The sequence below is a fragment of the Hesperophylax consimilis genome, chromosome 7, assembly GCF_061612785.1.
Source record: "Hesperophylax consimilis isolate HC1 chromosome 7, BYU_Hcon_1.0, whole genome shotgun sequence".
NCBI classification, from domain to species: domain Eukaryota; kingdom Metazoa; phylum Arthropoda; class Insecta; order Trichoptera; family Limnephilidae; genus Hesperophylax; species Hesperophylax consimilis.
The window spans coordinates 25,676,264-25,699,184 of NC_142842.1; the positions used below are offsets into that span (position 1 = coordinate 25,676,264).

General features: G+C 33.6%; 1 protein-coding gene and 1 non-coding gene across 2 annotated transcripts in view; one reads left to right on the plus strand and one right to left on the minus strand.

Moving 5' to 3' along the window:
- LOC149422527 (protein-L-histidine N-pros-methyltransferase) overlaps positions 1-22,921 on the plus strand; it is a 268,633-nt gene that overhangs the window by 167,061 nt on the left and 78,651 nt on the right. The gene's annotated exons all lie outside the window — the stretch shown is intronic.
- On the minus strand, positions 8,421-8,492 carry TRNAQ-CUG (transfer RNA glutamine (anticodon CUG)). The gene has a single exon. It is a non-coding gene; the product is annotated as a tRNA-Gln (tRNA).

The window sequence follows — 22,921 nt, forward strand, 5'->3', positions numbered from 1 at the left end:
ACGCATGTAGTTTATGTGTGTGTGTATATCCTGTTAAAGACATTGTCTTACTTCTAAGGTATGGTTTAATTATTTGAGTCTCGGAGGTTCAGTAAATTGTTTTATAGGTTGTCTGGAGGTTGCAGACTGATTAATTTCGTGATTAAATTGATTAGTTCTTAATCTCTTCATATTTGAATAGATAATAATTATCATGTACCTACGAGTATTTTAGCTAAGTTTTTGCGAGTACCTATTACAACATTATTATTTAATATCCGCAGATCCCTGAAAAATCACGGGATATTATAATTGTAGGATTAATATTTGCATGTTAGCTAATAGCGCACACCCGCGAAATCTGACTTTACTTAACAATATTAACCCTAATAAACTTAAACAAAAGAAATTCATTTTTCAAATTCAGAATTTTTTTAAATTCTAGCATAATAATGTTATCGGTTGCGCATAACGAAGTCCTGTTTTGACTCGATCACTTTGCATTTTGTCGGTCTGTAAATTTGTTTGTGTTTTCAGCATCCGGTAAATCCTGTCAAGATGCTAGCCGTGTTTCATAGTATGTTTTTATTCTGCCAGATCAAATCAGCGTTGCGATTTTTGCGAACTATCAAGTCGGAGTAATCATCATTTCAAGTCTTCACGGAGAAAAATGACTTTTCAGTTTGAAGGCCTTACGAATGAATTAACAAGTTTTCTAATAAACTTTTAGTAAATTACGAATATATTCGGAACACGTGTTCATGAAAATCCGAATACTTTTGCATTTCGTCGTGATATATTATTGAGGGAAATCGCGTTGCATCTGCAGAATGTTTTTCTTCTGTTGATTAACAAAGTATATTTCGTAAGAAGATTGTTGAAACTCGAACGAAGCCGAGTAGTAAGTAAGTTCTAGTCGTGCACAGACCCATAGATTGTGATTATTTCCGTGCGACATCATAAAAATGTTCATCTTCACTACCAATCAAATCCACAATCGACTCCTGGCCGGGCACAACGGCAAGACGGAGCACTTGTCGTATTGCCTCTGATTATAATATCGAAATAATTCATATCTGCTTCCAGCCAGCGGGATGATTTGAGTGACATTTCACCGTTTAAGGACATCACTAGGCCCTTTGTGCCGGGGTTCCGCCTCGGGAGATGTATGATTGCCATTGCATTTTGTCAAACGGCGGTCAACGCTTCTCAAATTATTGTCATGGGAAGGTATTTAGTTTGGGAAGAGGTGTCACTCCGAGCTTGGGAAGAAATACATTTCACAAGCTTTCACCTATTTACTTACACCGGAGCTTTTACTTCCTATTATCACCCTAATAATCCAGTTTTCGGTTATTTTGTTGTCCAATAAACCGATTAACCGGTTATGCTGAAAACATATACATTCTTTAATATTCGCACATGCATTTTACATTCTGACCGGCTAATATTGACACAACCCGACATTTGATTTTCTTGGGATGTTCTCGACTGCTTCCGTAAATTTTTTGTAATTCGGTCATGGTTTTACCGCGCTGACCCTTCAAGGATCTCATTTTTAACTAACTTACCATAATTCCGTTTCTTGGCAGGGGTATGCGGAGAGAATAAATGGCCACACGACTCTGAATCGGCAAACACTCTTTCCTTCATTCACATTCATATGTAGTCTGATACATAGGTAGTCTTCTGTTATTCTGACTATGGCATTACATGACGCGACTCCAATATTTGGTTCATTTGATCGTGCCATGTCTCTCAACTCATTTGTTCGTCCATCCGCTCTACATGACCAAACTTTTGTTTTGGTATCTCATTTCTACTGTATCAGCTCTCTCGTCCACTCTAATAGATAAGGCTTGCTGCCAGAACTATATTATGATCTGCTACTATCGTTTTCATTGACAGAATGTTATTAGCTACTACAACCATCAACAGCAACATCATCCCTTGCGAATATACTTCCCAAACAAAGGACACAAACACATGCACTAACTGAAAAACTAACGTGGTTTACCGAATAAATTATTCTCGTTTTTATTTATCTTGTTTTGGTCCAAATAACCGGTTTTGTTGTAAACCGGTTAGTAGTACTAATCTGAATTCATCACGAAAATGATTATTGCATTATTTAGGTATTATGAAATGGTAGTTTAGCTATTTTCTTGAATCTTCAAGAGAGCACTTAATATTTATGACTTCGCAGAGTACTTAGCTACTATTACGTGACCATAATAATTAGACCCATACACGGACAAGAAACTAGCACGTTAGTGGATGTTTTTATAGCATGACAGCTGCCCGGAGCCAGTGAGAACATATCACCCCGGTTGGGGAATACTGTGAAATTAAAATAATAATTACAGCTCATCATATATCTGCTTATAAGCTGAAAAAAGTTTTTTTTATTAAAATAATACGTGCCTTAAGGCGGTGCATGTAACTTTAGGCGATTCTGAGAGTATTTTTTATAATTTTACCCATAGTCAAAACTCTTCCCGTTCTGCCATGTACCTCGTCTTCTAACATTTAAAAGCTATCAATTTGAGAGGCAGATACGGGTATCGCCGCCCCGGAAATCATTAGATAGCCAACACCCCTGCCTTAGGTCACCCCAAGTGGTTCGCTACGTTTGGTGACTTAGAAGGGGTGCCTGGGTTCATGGAGTGAAGTTTGTCTAAGTCTTGGTGGCGGACGCACGTGCTCACTTACTGCGTGTCGGGTCGGATCGGGAGTGACTGGTTGAGGGAGCCGGACTCTCTCGACCCATCGCCTTGCTCCTCAGGATTTGGGATTCATACATACATCACTCCCGGACACATTGACTTCCAGATTCCTACCTACCCCTCATATATTTTTTCCTTCACAGAACTGCCTTTTCTTCCTTTCCCTAAAAATTCCCTCCTCACAGCATTCCCAAATATGACAAAGGCCCTGAGGGAATTTTTTTCCTCGGGGTCTCCTTTGCGAAGCTAACGTAAAAAAAATATTACCACATTTTCAATAATTTTTTAATAACTTTGCAGCACCATTTTATAAAATAAATGAATTTAATTTATTTGAATATTAAATGAATTTAATGTAATTTCAATGAATCTAATAGAAACTTTAAACAGAACCAAAAAGAGATATTAAAAAATCTCTGTCTTACCGGGACAACGCTTTTAGCCGCTAAGCTATTGATACCTGATTATTTTCCGTCGTTTTTGTCGATCTCATATCTCAATCTACAAATACTGACATTATCCTCAATTAATTCCAATATCTTTGAATTACAGAGGTAATGGAATTAAAGCTGCTATCTGTTTGTTTATATATATATTTTTTTTTTTCAAAAAAACAAACATTCCCGGGTTACGAATCACCTGACAATATTTGAAAATCTCCTACTACCACCACAGTAAGCTGAAAATGTTGCTGGAGTTGTGATGGAGGACTTAGCCAGCCGAGGTATTGAACACACTACGCCTGAGTGGGACCCAAGCGCGATGTCAACTCGGCCACCGACCGGTCATAATACCTAATCACTTGTATTATTATTCTTTCAAATTTTTAGTTCGCTTTTTTTGTTTCCTGATGAAGCAACCATTGATTTCGAAACATATATACCTATGTTTAGTTTTAAATTTCGATTTAAACAAAGTTATTTAGTACCATTTAATAATTTCATTCGAGATTTTTTTATAATAACGTTTAGTAAAGAATATTATCATCCCAGGAACGCTTAACAATTCTATTATGATTTTTGACACATCGAAAATTTTATCGGTTTGCTAAATTAGTAATATGGTTTAATTAATTTTCCACACTGGCATCTGAATTGAAAATTCAACACTTTTAAGTAGTAAGATTCTTAAACCCATACCTAATAATCCAAAAAAAAATTAAAGATTGTTGGTGTAATATAATCCATCATAATTCTGTACAATTACACTTTTGCCAAAAGAGTATTACAAAATGTCGCCTTTCTTGCAACCACCGAAAACATTAAGCATGCTAAAATATGCCTTGCGTCTATAAAGTGCATGTGCAACAATTATTACAGCATATTGCATAATACATAGGCATTATAATAGACAACAACTGTTAATATGTAGTTGATTGTATAAGCAAACCGATAAGTGCATAGGGAAAAATGAGTAATGCTAATTTATTAAGAATCTCTTAAAATTATCTGTACTCTGATTAAAAACGGGATTAACGAATGAATTAATAGTTTTCCTGATAAACTTTTAGTAAATGACGAATATATTATCATCATATCGGAATACGTGTTTATGAAAATTCTCAAGGCAAATGCACGTGCTTGAACACGTGTTGCGTAAATATATTAGAAATTTACTTAAAGTTTATCAGGAGAGGGCCTGAAATCCTGTTTTTAACCGGATTACCAATAATTTGAAGAGACGATTTATTACTAACAGTTTAGGTCCTATCTATTTAGTTGAAGATTTTATGATCTGACGCATCTAATTAAAATCGCTAACCAGCGCAATTAGAACCCACTTCCGAAAGCGCCGTAAAACCGAAGTCCTGGGGGTCAAGCTGGCAAGCTTTCAGTCCGCACTTTATTCCCTTTGTCATTGTCTCGCTGTTTGGGCCGATGTTTCGACCGCTGTAATTGCGCTTGCCCCATCACTGCCAAATAAATCTTATTTTTTATTGAATCGTTATTTCCCCGGCCGTTTTGTATTATTCTCGTGTCGGGGAGTCTCACAGTCACCGTGCATTTCTGTATTTACATGTAGGTACTGGTTCGAGTTATACTGTCCTTTTGCCAAGGTTGAAGATGCCATTTTGATCTTGGTTATTATAAACCCAATCGCTTGATATATGGCTTATTACATTTACCCCAACTTTTAATGGTTCATAAAACTCTGCGACGGGTTTTGAATTGTATTCAAAGTTTAAAATATGTAATGCATTTACCATTTTATTGCTGTTATTATATTACGTGAAAAAAGTAACGCCTTTTTCGCTAGCTGGTACCTTTTTATAGTGCCACCTACAGACATTGGAGTAGCGAGGAGCTTTCTTCGCTTGTCTGCGGGGTGCAAGGCTTGGATTCTCTCGGGGGTTTTATGACATATTCAAGTAGGTAGATATCGGTAATTAATCAAATCAAAATGTGGTGTAAACTAATACCTTGCTACAATAGGTTTCATTGAATTATAATAATTCAGGTTATCGGTAATTTTTTTAACCTCCCTAATCGAGATAACTTCTGTATACGAAGGCAGACATGAGTTGTATACATTAATAATTTCAGGAATACTACCATGAACATATATGTACAGAAAAACAGATATTGTACATTAAAAAATATAACAGAAATTTAAAAAATTTAAATACACTTATGCATACATACGTATATTTTACTACTGATACAAATGCGTATAATTGTATACCAATCAACCAAATTAGTTTGAGGTTAAGTGTGTTTGAAGTTTATTCCTTAAAATAAACTTTTTTTAAGCTTGTATCTCTTTTTTTTTATTGATACATTATTTTACAGTATTTCATATCTTAATTCAGTAATGTTGGCCTCACTGGGTTATTTACCCGTGCTGAGGCCCCCATTTTAAAATATACGAATTTATACATTTAAACAAAAAATAACATTAAAATAAAGATAAATTTAAACTAAAAATAAAGATTAGAAATTAAAATTTAATTTTCACACTAAAATAAAAATATTAAAAGAGAATGGAAATCGGCATTTATAATGATTTATGTGTTTGTGCGTGTTGCGTGTTTTATATATTTTTTTTGTGTTGCGTGTATGTTTTATTCTTTTATTTTATAGAATTTTGGAAATATTGTCTTTTTTGTTCTTTAAACCATTTTTTTATTTTGTGTTTGAATTTATTTTTATTTTCCTCAATTTTTGTTTCAAGTGGAAGACTGTTGAATGCTTTAATTTTTAGGGGGTGTGTTAAAAAAATTAATGGCTGAGTATGTGTCAAGGTGTTGTGCTGTTTTGGTATTGATTTTGGGGATTATTTTTTAACCCGTGGTTGTCGGTCTGGTGTTCAATTACTCTATTATCATCTTTGTGGATTTGGCGTAATGCAGTTTTTGATAGATTCTATTTGATTGGATTTAATTTGACTTCAATTCACCTAATTTTATACCGGTAGGTATATATATGTATTTTTTATGAATAATTAAGTTTATTTCTATAGCACCATCTCATATGTTTATTTATTGATATCAGTCATGGAATTGGTATATTCTTTAAACATGAGTTCATTTCTGGATAATGAAGATAAAGTGTGAGTTTGTTGACTTACCTCAAAATATTACCCCCATATTATACAGAATTATGGATTCGCGATATGCCTTAATATCTTCATAACAATAATTATAAATAGTTTTCAATAATTTCTTTGATTATTCAATAACCAATTATACAAATACTTACCTTTAAATTTTGGTTTTTATTTTTCACTGAACTTTAAATTTAAATTTTTAATGCATTTATTTTTAATTCATTTATGTATGTATGTATATTTCTTTCTCATGTTAAATTGTACCGCCTTTATGTTTATATGTAAAAGCCCTCTGGGCGTAAAATATAATAAATAAATAAATAAATAACTGTTCCGAGGTGATATCATATATAATATTAATGTGGGTTATCAATAAAATAGTTAACTTATTATTTATTTCTATAATTTCATCGGTGTGTTATCAGTAAATAGTTTTCATAATAATAATATTGTATTCAATGCGAATGTATTCAATGACGGTAGTAATGTTATCATTAGTTTTATTTATTACTAAATAAATAGTAATATCAGTAAATAATCAATCAAAACAACGGTAAACCATTAAATGCAGTATAATGTAGTTTGGTCATCTAAACATACCTGTTAGTCCCCGCTACTACTTCCTGCCACTAACATACAACCACCAATAAAATTTGATTACCAACAGCAATTTAATTCGTTCAGTAAATTTCCATACTTAAATTTCAAGTAAAGAGCAGTCATTGCGCCATTACAACAATAGACAAGGCACGTGGTGCATCCTTTTCAACAACGTTTCAATGGACAGATAAATCAATAAAATTAACGACAGCCATCGCTTACCCTATCACAGACGTTATTATAGTAAACGTCCCTTACATAAGCGGAGGCTACGGCGGTAAGTATATGCATCCCACATATCGGCAACGCGTAAAGCCTGCATTTGTTACGAGGGCCGTGTTTAGGGGCCATTCACTCCCTGATTGTTGATGTCGCCTGATGGTGCAACGGGCCCATATCCTGAATGGTAACTTTGCTTAAATGGGGTTTGAAGGTGATTAGATTTTCCGTTTGACTATGTACAGACTTAAAGGGACAAATGTGTTTAACGAAATGTTTACTATTATGTGAGTGTTTATTAGTCAAATATTTGTTGATGAAATCGTTTATCATAATATTGTCTAGATAAAAATACATTTATAAATAAAATCTCTTATAAGACTGAGGCCACACGAGCGTAATTTTGTGAGTTGTGAGTTGCGTTTTTGAGTCAACATTTTAAAAACATCTTTTTGATCTTCACTTTTGTTTTCGGGACTGAATGATTGCAAATCTCGGAAACGGAAAATAACACAATTCCTGACATCCGGTCGAGCTGAAACTAGGCAGGCAGACTTGTTGTCGATGACAACACATTCTACAAATTGTATATCTTGGTAGCAATCGCCCATGCACACGCGGACATACATGCATTTCTCTGTACGAAATAAATATCGGACCTGCCCAATCGCGATTTGGTGCAATTTTGGAGGAGGCCCACCACTTCCCCGCCCTGTTTTAGGTACTGATGGTACCCCTTCAGAGCTCTCGCAAGGACGCTAATTTTTTAAAAAACGAATCTACATTTAAAATTTCAAAACAAGACCTCCAAAATGTCCATGCATACGATGTTATTCGCAGTATGCAAGTGCTGTGTTTTAATAATTTTAGTAAGTTCTATTCTACTTGATTAATATAATAAAAACACATTTACAAAATGTCAACAATAGGTAGAGAAGAATTAAAATAATACACAGCCACCTACAAAGAGAAGAACGATTTGGTGCAGTTGTTAGCGCCGCGCCGTTTATTTCAGTCATTGGATAGGAAGCTTCAATCTTCCGTCAAACCAAAATAAAATCTTTGAAGTTGGCCACTGGCCATCCCAAGAGATTAGACTAGGTCGAAAATTAAAAATAATTGTATTTTTATAATATTATAGTAAAAATAAACCTTTTTTTACTGATTGATTTTTAAATAATGAGCGTAATTTTAAAACGCTAAGCAGTTAAATTTTTAAATTATAATTTTAATAAAATACTTAAAGCACTTTAGTTTGTAATTACGTTCTACTTTTCAGAAACCGCTCCAAGTATAATTAAAAACCAATGTATTTTAATCTCTACGAACAAATAAAAAATCAAAAAGATCAGGTTCCACCGAGATTTGAACTCGGATCGCAGGATTCAGAGTCCTGAGTGCTAACCGTTACACCATGGAACCGACGAGTTCATCGAGCGAAATATCGGACTATATTATATTCAGAGCACTTTCACATCACCGGTAGCTAGCTACGTAGTACTACGTCACTTGCGGACACTTTCTATTTGCTTCTAGTAGATAATCGCCTCACGTCTGTAGGTCTTTTAATATTCTATAGATCTTTATTTTAGATTCTTATTCTAATGATTTTTTTAATTTACATTTTTCATCATATTATATTTACATTACTTTGCATTAAATTCATAAATAAATAAACAAGATTTCTCCTATTATTATCAACTTGAATCATAATATATGACGTTAACCAGTACAGTTCAATATGAGTAAGTCGATATTATGATGCATTTATACGGGGAGTAATCAGAACGTAACAATAATAATAGTTTGAAAAATCACCTCAAGGATTCTGCTTCCGTTGATTTTCTTTTTTTTATTTTGGATTCAAACCAAAAAAATCTTTCGCATGTCATTACTGGTCACTAAGTAAAGTAACCGTTTAACTATTCGTCCATATTCTAACTGTCCAATACCTGCAGATTTTTTGAATGTTTTTATATTAAAAAACATTTTTTCCTTCTGAACTTTTCTTTTTTTTTAAAGTGTTTTTCGGCAACTAAAGGAGCTTTACTTTTGGAGCCGTATCTATGTTTCGACGCATTTTAAAATACAATAAACAGCTGATAATAATTTTTCTAATTTGACCAAAAAATTCAAACTTCCTCGAAAACGAAAGCTTAAAACAAAAAAGTGGAACCTCAAATAGACTCGAAATGTGATACAGATTTCCCGTTTTCAGACACCATGTTTATTATGTACATTATACTTTATTAAATGCTTTTTTCGTTTTACTAAATTCCAATTTTATTAATAAATATGTGTTAATACAAAAAAAAACAATAATAATCATAATACCATTTACTCAGAGATAAAGCAAGTAAAAAGTTGAAACCGTACAATAGACTTACATTTTTTAGTAACCTAAGCTAACGAACGTTTTTTTGTTTTTTTTTTACTATATCTATAACAAAGTTCTTTTCAGTCTTCTGTCTCATATTGACTATAAAAATAAAACGTGTTTTTTTTTTACTTATCTCCCTTTGTTTCTCAGTTACATATATATTATCAGCCTAGTCTCTAGGAAACAATGCCCGCAGGAGAGTAATGTGCTAGCCCTGGGCCGACAGCACTAAACTACTAAAAGTGAATGGTGAAATATGAATATGAAATGGTACAAGAAAAATTCAAATTTATTCGTCCCATCCAAATGAAATTTTCAGCCAGTGCATTTCATCATATTTTTTTGTTATATTGAATCTAATGTTTCATTTTTACCCTGATGGAAATCCATGCATAACAAGCTATTGAGTTTTCTAGTTTCGTATGCGTTATTCTCGTAATCTTTATAAGATGTATTACTTTATTTTTATGCCTACGCATTGTTATTTTGTTTGACGTTAAATTGAATTCCAAATTCGAATAAAATCACCTTTGCCAAAGATATTACACCAAGTTACGGGCTAAATCAACCGATGTTTGGAAACTAATTTCGTACGGAATGAAATCGTATGGCCCTCACGATACATTAGCAGACCTTATTAATATAACATCAATTTAAAAATGTATTTTCGTTTTGCCTTGACAATATATCATAACATTGACACTAACACAGTGACTATTCAACACACAATTTTTTCTTACCTAACCTAACCTACTTAACCCAGTTAATAAAGTTTTTATTTCATCACTTTTCATGACTTTATATAATTTTTTAAAGATGTGATGAACTATCATTTTGATGATTTATCCGGTCACCATCGACCATACAAAGAATTTTCGTTGTAATGCAAAAATATTCGGATTTTCATGAACACGTCAAGATAATATATTCGTAATTTACTAAAAGCTTATCAAGAAGCCTGTTAATTCATTCAAAAGGTTTGCAGTCCCGTTTTTAACCGGAATTACCAATAATTTGAAGAGGTTCTTAATAAATTATCAATAGTCATATTCCTTCGTGCATTCTTTGACTGAGCGTAGCGAAGTCATGTTTTAAAAAAGCGCTTTGTATTTCGTATGTTTGTAAATGTGTTTAATTTTTGCGTGTCAGGATGATAGCCGTATTTGATAGTACCTTTTCACTTCACAAGAGTTTGCATGTGTGTTATCGAATCGAATTAATCAATATTAGGCGAGGTCTACTGTTCACAGAACTACTAGTTATCTTTGGTTTATTAATAACTTGAGTTAGCATATGCATTTCAATGAAAATATTCCAAAGTAAGTTAAGTTAAGTACTCACAGAAAGTTAAAACTTCAATATTGCCATGTTTGTATAACTCACTGGGGGAGCTAGTGGGACTATAAACGGGACACTGTCACATCAGGTGAGACGTGCAGCTGAAGTAAGTGGAAAGTACTAAGTACTATCCAAAGTGGCAATATCCCATATTTGTGGGAAGATGCCTTCAGATATAAAGGGAGTTGAATATCGTGTTGTGGAACCAGGAGACGTTTCCAAACACCCAACGACTATTCTCATAAAAGGACTGGGCTATTGTCAAAGAAATGAGGTGAAGTATTGAAGATAGCACTATGACTTGAGTGCTTACGGGAACTATGCAAAACGTCTCCATATCAATAAAATAATACTGAAAAACTACCTCATACGTAAACATAAAGAAAAAGACGAGAGAATAATATGAATATACCAATAAGTTTCTATTGCGTTTTAATCCATATTTTTACTGAATGTTTTTTTTTTTTTGTGTTTTATTTGTCGGATAAAAGTTGGCATTATTTGTAGAATACCCCGCTTCCCATCTACGCCATCCTCGTTATGAGCACAATTTCCCCGGTCCAGCATGGTACTTAGCGTCTAACAAGGGACCAGTCGTATTCTGCTCCGAGGGAATTTCCCGCATAACGAATAATAACAAATCTCGTTGCAGGTATCAATTCTCGCCATAAATTGCCGGGGTACGCGACCAAGAATTTATAATTCACACACAAAACCATGTACAATATGACCTTAGAACGGCACCCCAATAAGGACACATTATTTTCGATTTTCTGTAAAATTTTTAAATAACTAAATTTCAAAAAAACTGCGGACGCCTGCACTCTACAACAATAAAATGCGTACTACCGTTTTTCATATTGTTTTTAGCGGTTTTGTTACCAATAAACCATCCATTCGATTCGTTTGTATCAATACTAATAATTTTTATCGTCCCCTGTAAGTTTTCATCATTTTCTGTAAGTTTTCATTATGATTTATATATTTTCATCATGCCCTATACGTTTTCATCATTATAATTTTTCATCATGACCCATAAGTTTTCATCATGCTGTATAAGTTTACATCGTGATCTACAAATTTTCATCGTGACCTATAAGTTTTCATCATGCCCTATAAGTTTTCATCATGTTCTATAAGTTTTCATCGTTACCCACAAGTTTCACATGTACATAGTCACATGTACACAACACCTAATTTTTATTTGATTATGACTCGAATACGACACGAATTATTTTCCTTATGAAAATTCAAGCAATTTATCATTCGCAACAAATTTTAAACTTTGTAATTAATTTTCTATTGTCAAAGCAAATTTCGTCCTGCAAACTACATTCCAGATCTACTCGGTGTTTAGTTACCAGATCTGTATAGACAGTTATTTCATAACCTTCTCCTTATTCATCTCCCAACATTCCCCAATTGATTGAAGAGTGTTTTTTTTCAAAACTCGGCAAATGCGGTTTTTGTTCAACTTACAATTTTTAATAAAATATCTGAGTTTTATTGCCTTTACTCACTTAAATACAAAGCAATTGAAAAAACAAATTGTCCTGGAAAAATTGACCCCCGACATTAGGGATGTTTTAGATGTATGTTCCATACTGGCCCCAGACGTTTGGGAGCAGTTAGAATTTTGTGCGATTTGCACCAAAATATTGTTGTGGTATTTTGCCATTGCTAAGAAAGATTTTATTTTTCGTTTGGGTTTTCTTTTTTTGTATTAATTTTCCGTTTTAGTATTTAACACTTGACAGGCCAAGATGCCAAACCAAACGTCTGTAACCAAGTGGGTCTTCCGACGACCCCATGCATTTATCTGTCTAATGGGCTTTTAAACTATAGAAATCGCAATTATTCAGTCAATTATTAGTGGTAACTTATGTATTTTTGCAGGAATACTGAAATACTAAAATGATATGTCAAGTATTTAAGCTATTGAAAGGAGGATAGTAATGTTGCGTACTACCTACTCCCCCACTTGGCTGCGGGATAGTTGATCGATGTTAAAGTATATTTTTGCCATAGTTTTATAATTCAGTTTGAATTTAATTTTACCGGTATGCACTTATTTATTACCGTTCAGGGGATATCCTTACGAAGGACTATGATTATTGCTGCAAAGGGCTGGCTGTGAGATACAAGATATCAGTTAATGGGCTCAAGAATCCTTCCTCCGTCCTCAGTCCTCAGTCCACTGGCCTGGAGCTCCTAGCTGATCCGACATTGCCGATAAGTCGCCGGACAATCCTAATTGGTCAACGGGGTATTAGAAGAACTACCTAATGCACTATTTCATAGAGGGTATATTGTATTCGTAGTGCTGAGAAAATAATGGCGATTTTTACTACTGATCAATCCTAGTTCCTTGTAATAAGCTCCCTACTAAACTAAGATGCATAACAAGCCCAACAGAATTTCGGTCTATATTAAAAACTTTCCATTTTAGACTCCCATATCCTTAAATTCAATATTCCCACCTGACGGGACCATTCTTGTATTGCGTAGGTATATATCCTAATTACACTTTTTCATGGATTAACATTATTCAAAGCCTTACAGCTCAGTCTGTTTCTTATCAAGGGACGGATCACTTTTAGGAAGATGATTTTTTACCAAATCCTTGACTACTGTCAAGCCCATCATAAAGTTTGCTTTTCTTTCTCTAACACGTATATTAAAGAATATAATCTTATTAAAATAAAAACTATGATTAAATAATAATATCTCTAATAATATGTATTTCCAATTATGTCTTATTTCTCTAATAAACAGTGTTAATCTTAAGTGATCTGCCAGGTAAGTATGGTTGTTAAAATAAATTGTTTAGTTTATAGTTATTCATAAGAAAAGGTTATTTAATGTACATATTTTTACAGCGCCCTTAAGGTGATTTTTCATAAAAACGGCGCTATGCAAATCATCCAATATTTTTATTATTACTTAATCCTATCAACTATTCAATGTTTTTGTTGTCATTGTCCTATGAAAAGATTATATTAATAAATCTAATAGAGGTGTGTAACTATATCATTCCTGGAATTCTATTTTCTGAATTCTTAATCCCAATAATATTTGCACCTACAAAAATACCTGCGTAAATCTTTTTGAATGTGTGTTCTTTTAGAAGAAGATTTAAATAAGATATTGATACTTACCATTTAAACATACATTATCTTTTACCAAGTTTATGTAGGTACCGATGTACATATGTATTAAGGTGTATCGAAAAAAACTTTTTTGTGAAATAAAATAAAATTTGATATGAAATTTTTATTAAATATCAGGTTCTATGAACCACATTTTTCCACAAAAACCCCAAAAAAGTAGCCCAATTGAAAAACGTTTAGTTCTCTAAAGTTAATAATTTACTTAAATTTTTTTTTTTTTAGTCAAAATTTGGTACACTTGAAATAAGTAACTAAATAAATTTCTCAATTTTATGCCAGGCGCGGGAGACCAAAATTTGCATTTACTATTTTATGCCAGGCGCGGGAGACCAAAACTTTGCATTTACAATTTTATACCAGGCGCGGGAGACCAAAAATTTGCATTTACAATTTTATGCCAGGCGCGGAGACCAAAATTTTGCATTTACAATTTTATGCCAGGCGCGGGAGACCAAAACTTTGCATTTACAATTTTTTACGTGTACTTGTATTCACCGATTGTAAAAAAAATCAATTTCGTTAAAAATTCCCTTCATCCTTTATTACAAATTGAAAAATTATTTATTTTTAAGAAAATTATAGACTCTGGGCCTCTTGCGGGAGACTTAAATATTTTTCAAATGGATCAGTTTTTTGTGTTATGTTCGGGTCCATAGAGATAACTTTTATAAAATTGAAATTTTGAATTGAATTAAAAAAAAAAAAAATCCAAATAACCTTTGTATAGCACAGAACATATACCTAAAACGGTTATTGGGCTCAACAGCCTTGTACTACTCTGCATCTCCGACATAAACACCATCAAATAATGATCTACAACCTCACAAAATTTGACTATGTATACTTTTATTTACAATTTGTATGCTTAAACCCTTACAAACATTTTGTTCAGCAAGTGTGTTTAATAAGCTGGGTTTGATAGCCTAGTTGTGTGGGATTCCTCTGCATTAGCAACACAGCAAGCTGATGGTCGTGCAATAGTTTCAAATCAAAAGTATGCTGCATTGGAGAAACTAACTAGCAACCGTAACGGGCTCAACATCGCATATAATATCTTCGCACTACGCCTCTGCTAACGACCTCCATACTGTACCTTACTGTACACAGTACACTGTACAGGTACAGTAATGGTCCAAAGAATGTCTAAAAATAATCCCTATGCTTCTTTGTGATTTAACGATGTATACTTTGATTATTACGATTATTTAATCATTTTTCGTACCTTTATACACATGGGGGCAACCACTAGAGATGACAATATCATCGATTGAAATAAAACTACCAAAAGTGCCAACAATAAGTAGGCGTGACAGCGCGGGTGAATTTGTCGCCAACCAATTTCAATTCAATTCAATTCATTGCAACTACTTAACATCTTAAATAAATGTCTACCGATTGTAATTTTTTAATTATTTTTCTCGTATTATTTTTTGACACTCCCAAATTTCAACGCATAGGAGCATAGATGAAAAATTTTATCAAGATGTTAAAACTTAATTTACTTGATTATGTCATGTCTTCACTGTTCATCTATTCACTTTTTTGGAAGAAAACTAAAAAGTCGTAATTTTAATGAAAGAGTTACCCCTGAAAGTTTTTTTCCTCATAAATACTCAAATAGCTTATGTAACCTAACCTAACCATAATCAGAACATATTATGTTCAGTCAATAAACTACCTAAACTTTTCAACATGCTACAAGCTTTTAAGGAAACTTTTAAAGAAAATGTGTAATTTATCTGCATTTTCTCTGAATTGTATTTATTGAAAAGCTCTTCGACGTTCAATATTTTCAGTTAACTGGTTATGTGTAACGAATTATTTACAATATTAAATTTTTTCACTCACCCTACTTTCCTATTTTCTTTCCACCAAATTTTTTTTTTCACGACCTTAACCTAGCCATTAGGACGTAGTTCAATAAACACACAAATTGTTATTTCGGCTTCATTGCGTACCAACTTTACTTCAACCTACCAGCTAGCATTTTTTTTTAACTCGCATCAACATTTCGTAAAAAAAGTTGAAAAGGCCAAATGCTTTGCTCTTGACACCATAAAACCACATAGTAAAATGCTTCTCCACTTTCATTTAGTGCCTTTATATTTCCAACCAATTCTGGTAGTTAATTCCATCTTTACGACACCATAACCCGGCAACACGGTGTTAATGAAATGGCATACAGTGTTTCCCTGCTTATAACACCCGGTATCGACTGATTGATTTTAATGGCGTCTTTCCTCCATCTCTCCTCTTAACAACTTCCATAAACCATTAAAGAGCTCCCTGTTAAAACCCACAATGGCTGCTCGGGTTTTAGCAATTATTATTTACCTGGGTTTTCCGTAGGCACCATAGACATCCAAATTGATAGACTTGCCCTAACATGAAATCTGGGTATTATTTCAACGAGCTGGAGGCAAACCACCCAATCATTTGGTACCAGGAGGGATCGAGAATGCTCTGGATTAAATACGACTGCAGTCGTACAATGACCACAGAAGAACGCACATTGAAATAACCCGACCCTGCGCAGAAAAGTAAAGTTCGCTAAAGTAAGGCAATGGTTTTCAGCGCAGTACATTGCGGGACTTTTCAACACGGAATCTGAAAGTTTGTTTTTTAACGAACCGCCTAGCGTAGCGACGCTAAAAATGACTGAGGTGGGTAAATAATAGCAGTGCTTTAATTAAATTTTATTATCTTCATTACCCAATCCAAATTCAGTTTTGGATTATGGCCTCCCCTAGAACCTTCCAATTACATTTATTCTAACGAAGTTTCTGAAGGCAAGCGCAAGTGATGCTGTGATTTGTGTTCTAAAATATCCAAATACTGTTCGATTTTCAAATGCCGCGTTTCCCGCCTCGTCCACCATCTTGGTCCGCGAGCCGTCAGCCTTCATTCAATGTCAATCACTCGCGGGGCTATAAAAGCGGGAACTGAAATACTGGCTCTGCGAATCTGCACCCATAAGTAGAGAGGACCTACGCGCTCTTGGAGATCTGCCTTACCGACTTATATCACTGGAAAGACCGCCAATGTGGCAAATGAGGAGCTAGAAGTTTTTATGGACTTTTTATTTAAATACAGGAAGTACGTACCTGTATTTTCCATTTAGTTTCCCTTTTCCATGAATGAAAATTCTGATACCTGACCTAAAGAAAATCTGACGAAATCCTGAGCGCCTGATTTATAGGCAAATTACTTAACAAAATAATATTGACTTAATCCTATATATGGCAGTGATGGCACCCTTTCTTTACTTGAGGAATTTTGTAATGCAGGTGGTACAATTAAACGAGAATTGGAAAGTTAGGTAGAGCGTGGCTATTCAGATCTAGTTACTAAATATATGTATGGCTATCTCAAACAACAATCCGATTATGTAGGGTGGTCTCTCTCTCTGAAAGTAGGTGTTTAAAAATAAATGTGTGACGTTGTTTAGTTTGTTTTTTTTAAGTATTTTCACAAATAATTCATTAAAAATACAAAACATGCAAAAATTTTATTTTGTAATATTGTTACAATAATACAAAACTAATGGCATAAGAGGAAAATACTGAAACATAGGTTTTTTTTGTATTTCTACGCCAATGAAGATAATTAGCTCTAGTTTGATGTAGGAGTAAAAATTAATATCATAGACTGTATGATAACACAGTATGTGGTAACATATTAATATACAGGGTTTTCCAATAAGAGGAGTTATTTTGATATTCAATCGTAAAAGATCAATGATTTCGTTGCTTGTGTGGCACGTAGCGCCGTTTTGTTGAAAGTAAACGTTGTCCATTTCAATACCATCCAATTCCGGCCATAAAAAATCATTAATCATCTCTCGATAGTGCAATCCATTCACCGTAACTGTTACTCCAGCCTCATTTTCGAAAAAGTAAGGTCCAATGACTCCGCCGGACCATAAACCGCACCAAACAGTCACACGTTGAAGATAGAAAGGCTTTTCAACAATTACTCTTGGGTTTTCCGAGCCCCATATGCGACAATTTTGCTTGTTGACAAAGCCATCGAGGTGGAAATAGGCCTCATCACTCAAGATGATTTGCATTTGATTCACTCAAGTGAATTTTAATAATTTCAATGCGTTGTTGAAGCGTGTATCGTTCCATTTTTATTAATGCCGTAGTTTCTACTTGTCAAATGTCAAAAAATTACTGCTTCAAAAGTAACATCTACCGAAATAGCGGGCTATTCAAAATAACACCTCTTATTGGAAAACCCTATACTATGTATAGTTCGAAATGAAGTTACTGTATTTTGTTAATGATACGAGTATTACGAGTGTTCAGTTTTTTTTAAATTGTTTTACTTTTTTCTTGAATAATACCAATTCTGTTCTTTTTTAATTATTCGGGAAAACTATTAAAATATTTTATCCTTTAAATCCCTTAAATATAATTGTTGTATATTTGTTGTATAGAAAATAGAGACATTTGGATTTTAGATTTATGTCTTGATGATGAATTAAATATTAATTTTTTCATTTTATTTATGTTTGTAAACTTGTAATATTGGGTCTTTAATTTTTGGAACTATTTTTTGAAATTATCTAATTTAAGAATATTTCTTAATCTAATAAATACATTTCCTAATGCCCTTAACAAGTTCACATTTGTTCCATTTCATGTATTAGTCTATAATTACACCGAAGTACTTTATTACAGTTGTTTGGTTTATAATGGTACCACCTGAGCTATTGCAGATTGTTTTGTTACATTTTTACTGTACAATTATTTCAATGTTTGGGTAAGTTTTGAGTTTATTTATTGAGAAGGGAATATAAAGAGTGTTTTGCTTTAATTGAGAGAAGGTTTGCATCAAACCAGTATTTTAGAATTTGCACTCAATTATTTGCATTTTCCTTTACAATATTCCAGTCCTGACTCTTTACTATGATGGTAGTGTCATCCACGTAAAAAATAATGCTTCCACTGAGGTTTTGTTTAAAAATATCGTTTAACATATAAGATGAAAAGTAATGGTCCCAATACAGTGCCTTGCGGTATTCCAAAATCACTTGTAAGGGGTAGACTTAAAGTATTTTTTTATTTTTGCAACTTGTGTTCTTTTGTGAAGATAACTTTGTAGGCAATTTAATGCTGTCATTAAAACCCACTACACGTAATATTTGTATTAGTTTGTCATGAGATATACTGTCGAAGGCTTTTTGGAGATCAACAAATATACCAATACACTTTAAAGACTTATCTAAAGAGTATTCTATCAGATAATTTAGCAATGGCGTCTTTTTTTCTTCTGTTCTCCGTGAATCCGAACTAGTTTTCATAAATTGGTGATTAGACTTTGTGAACTCAGTCATTCTTTTTTACATTTTTTCAAAGATTTTTACAATATTCCATAATAAAGAAATTGGAAGGTAATATGTTGTTTTTTCCAGATTGCCAGTTTTACAAATCGGTATAATTACAAATTCTTTGTGTATTTATATAAATATTCCGCGTTGAAAAATTTTATTGATTTTATGAGTTAAAGGCTTTGATACCTGTGATTTTATACATTTCAGTGGAAGTACTGTAACCTACTGAATTTTTCTGAACATATCTTACTAAATGTATTCATTCTCAGATTTTTTATGTTTACCTAACAGAACTTCGTGTTTTATTCCAAAAAAAACATTATCACTTTATGTTCCTGCATTTATATTTTTAATAAGAATTATTTTATGCATACTTTTTGGTAAATAGGTACCTATTTACGCGCATCACATAACAAGTGGGTGTTTACGTGCAAAATTTCACGGTCGTATTTCATTTTTACAATTTCCCGCTTCGCATTAAAGTCCTCTTCGGGTAGCTGTCACCTGACGGGGAAAATTTAAATTTCGAACGCACACCTTATCGACGCATTGTGCGCGCGCCCATTAGGCCGGTGCCCGTGCGCGCGCATCTATTCCCATTTGGGAAATCAGACCATGCGCGCAGCGTGATGAAACGTCAGCGTCAGCGGCCCGTGAGTGATTGAACAAGTATTGTTTCGTGAATATAAGATGAGGAAAGAATCAAGGAATGCCGGTGGCGAGGCATGTTTTACATAAAACCGATTCACATTGCTCATGGGCTTCGCGATCCGGTGTCTCTGATAGCGCCGAGCACTCCGCCATTAATGAGATGTCCTGCTGGTTGAGAAAATTCATAATTAGCTTCTGCATTGGCGTCTGTCGTTTCTAGGATTGACGTTATGGGCCTCGTTAGGTACTCGCTTGGCCCGGCTAAATGTGCATACAATACGGGACACGATTTCTCGTAAGGACTGTGGAACTATTCTCTATATTATGCTCTCCTGTTCCTGCTTTTGCATGTGTTTTTCATAGTGTTTTAGTATTTTATTTTGTTATTTCTTTATTAATTTATGGAAAGGTATTTTATTATAATATTCGAAAAAATGTAATCTTACTAAGGTCACATTGCTGGTACATGGTTTTATAAATTAGATTAAGTTTTTCGTGACTGCGTGACCGATACGTTTGTTGAATTACAGTGAATGAAATTGGTCACACTCTTAAATTAATATATAACACGAATCACTTGTCTCAGTGGTGTAAATGTAATTTTTGAGGTGTCGAAAAAACAGGCATTTACAAAGTTATTTCACGTGGTAGGAGATAAACCAATATTCCACTTCTGCACATTATACAATATTTTGAACGTGTTTGATATATAATTAACTTAAACCGACTAGAAGTTACTCTCTCTCTCTTATTTGACGAAGCGACATTTCTAAAAACAATTAAGACAGTAACATACTTTCCAACAGCACTCATTAAATTACTCGTTAAATTAATTGACCGATTCTGCGCATTAATTGGTTCACGCCTACTAATTAAACGCTCCGCCGCGTTCCATTGGTTGATGAAGTTCGTCCCACCAAACAATTATCACTCCATCCCACTGCCTGTCCAAAGCACTCGCCCGCTATACACATTTTCCGCGGCTATAAAGAAAATCAGAATTAATTAAAGCCAGGCTCAAGGCAATAATAATAATTTTCATCGCTTGATTCTGCGCGCTTCGTTCTGCTTCCCCTCTCGGCTAGTAATTAAAATTTTCTCGGAGTTTCATTGGCGCCATTCATCAAGGGACGACTCTCCCCAATTAAAATCCTCGCTTAAAACATTCGAAGCGAGCGAAGCCGCAACGCCATTGGACGTCAGATTTCCCTGCTAAATTTTCCCGCAATTTTCACTCGAGAGTAATTAAAACGTGGGGCGTGGCAAACGCCGGAGAAAGGGTTGGAATATTCTCCGGGAAGGCTCTGTTTACTGAAGATTTAAAATTCGACTTGGGCGTGGTTAGCTTGATGGAAAATCTTTAAATTAAATACCTAAAAATTTCTCGTTAGAATTTTTTCAGTGTTTTGTAGGATTTAATTTAAATCGTGTATCAGTGGCAATTTCAATTTTTGTTAATGAGTTTTTTTTTAATTTCAAAGTGCGTTTGGAACTTTTAAGAAAATACATTGTTAATTAAAATGTATTGGTTGAGTTTGAATAGCAGTGTAAACAGCGAGCAAAGTATCCGGCTGTTTCATTGGAAGTGCAGTGAATGAAAACACTGTTTGCTGATCGTATATGTAGCATTTTATATATGTATATACGTATATGTAGCATTTTATTTGACTATATAGGAATGGAAATGCGGGTCAGCTACAATTCATTCCAAATTAATCGAAAAATGGATTCTGTTTGTTTACTACCTGATGCTTATACATAATTCACATTGATTAGGCATATAATCTTAAAAGCTTTTTATAAGTCGTCAGATTTAACTGCTTTCACAATTCTGAGATAATAAATTATACAGCTCTCTTTTTATGACGTATTTTATACGCTGAGTTATAAAATATTATAATCAGCCTCTTCATTTTCGTATCACATTTTCGTCCCGCGAAGAGATGCCTGCAAACATCTCATTTTATTTAAAAAAAAAAACAACTTCGCGAAGTTATAATAAACTTTCCTTGAGTGCCGTATTTCGTTCCAGGGGAAGTTTTATTAAGTAAAATCCTTCTCTTCCGTTCATAAATACCCCCGGTTTAATCACCCTTTCTGTACCAACACCGCCTTGGACTAACTGAACGTAGAACGTATCATCTAGTACTCTAGAATTAGCTACACGTTATTTTACAGTAACGTGAATTTTCACTGTATGATAAATATGTATACCTGATGATATGTATACTCTACTGTATATCTCAATATGCCCACATTGCCCCACCCGGGATTAAATTGCACAAAGAAAAATAACTTTTTTATGATATGTAATGCTACAAGTGTGCGCTATTCTGTGTTGTTTTATTGTTCACATTTTAGACATATTTCAACACACATAACATTGCATTTGGTGAAGTCGCTAGTGTAGAGTTAGTTGAATAACAAGGAACCTGTAATAATTGCACAGTTACGCCGTTCTTTATGATTTTGAGTTTTAAGTCATCTATATATATACGCAATGAGTTTATTAACTCCTGGGAGTACAATGCTTTATATAATACATATACTATATTCTGTATTGTATACTTTTAATAAATAAAAAAAATATATATATATATATTTTATTTTTTTTTTAGTTTTTTTTATTAGTAAAAAAAGATACACGAATTACATAATATAACAATTACATAATATAATTACACAATATAGTCGGTTATTAATTACATAATATAAGTATTCGATGTACCCCCATAAATAAGCAGGGCTTGTGTGTATGGGGGTGTTGTTATATTTGTTTATATTTGGTACGATTCAGTTCAACTGTTCGGAATACTTTTTAAGGTGGCTTTTGAATTCGTTTATATTTGCATTCATGTTTCTAATTTTTTCTGGTAATGAGTTAAAAAATTTAACTCCGAGATATTCATGGTTGAACTGTCCTATTGTTTTTTTACATTTAGGAGTAGGAAGTATTGATATATATATATATATA